Raw genomic sequence first — 958 nt, forward strand, 5'->3', positions numbered from 1 at the left:
GCTTGTAACCCAAAAATATATGTCAGCAAAGGCAGAGATTATACAAATATCTCATGAATGTTTCTAAAGTGAAATCAGAGGTTTTATTAGTAGGTGAAAACAATGTGTTTAGTTCCGATCAATCCGGATTTAATTTAGAAACGCATGCCGGACGAACACTTGCTTTGAAAGGCTCCATGAAAGTCGAATGTTTAGCAAAGTCCTTGAATTCTTTAACTCATAGTTACACCATTAAACCTATTGTTTCCGCTGATGGAGAATTAAAGTCACCTATGCTAATAGTCTTACAAGAGACAGGTGGCAAATTTGGACCAATTGTTGAAAAGACATTATATAAGGCAGAAAACATCGTCGCCTTAGCGTCAAAATCAGGGAAATTGACATCAGACATTGCCATTAAATGGTTTTCTGATGTTTTCTTACCAAATGCTGGAACGAATTCCGTTCTTTTATTAGATTCTTGGACTGGCCAAACTAAAACCAAATTTGACAATATAGATAGAGGAAATAAAAGTGTCAAAATTCTGACGATTCCAGCTGGAACTATTAGCTTAATTCAGCGACTGGACGTTTACGGTTTTAGATTATAAAAAAATTTTTTGAGACAATTTTCAGACATAGTAATTCTATATGGCTATGATGTCAACTTACACTTAAGAAACAATGTCCTTAAAATACAGTCCTTAATCCATAATCAATTTTCCTCTCCTAAATTTCGAAATTTGTTCAAATACGCTTGGTGGAAAAGTGGGTATATTGCAAAAAAACCAGAAAAATGCGAATCTCCCGTAGATTTCTGTTTCAAAAATTGCAATATCATCTGTAAATTTTGCAAAGATGTTGGACTAATTAGATGTCCTTGGTGCAATGCATCAATGTGCATGCAACACTTTTTTGCAATTACAGATGATAACCCTCCACATTATTGCACCAATTTTATAGAGTACCCGAAAAGTGA

This window comes from Odontomachus brunneus, unplaced genomic scaffold, assembly GCF_010583005.1.
Source record: "Odontomachus brunneus isolate Ranch 3 - 2012 unplaced genomic scaffold, Obru_v1 Obru_scaffold_057, whole genome shotgun sequence".
Lineage (NCBI taxonomy): Eukaryota > Metazoa > Arthropoda > Insecta > Hymenoptera > Formicidae > Odontomachus > Odontomachus brunneus.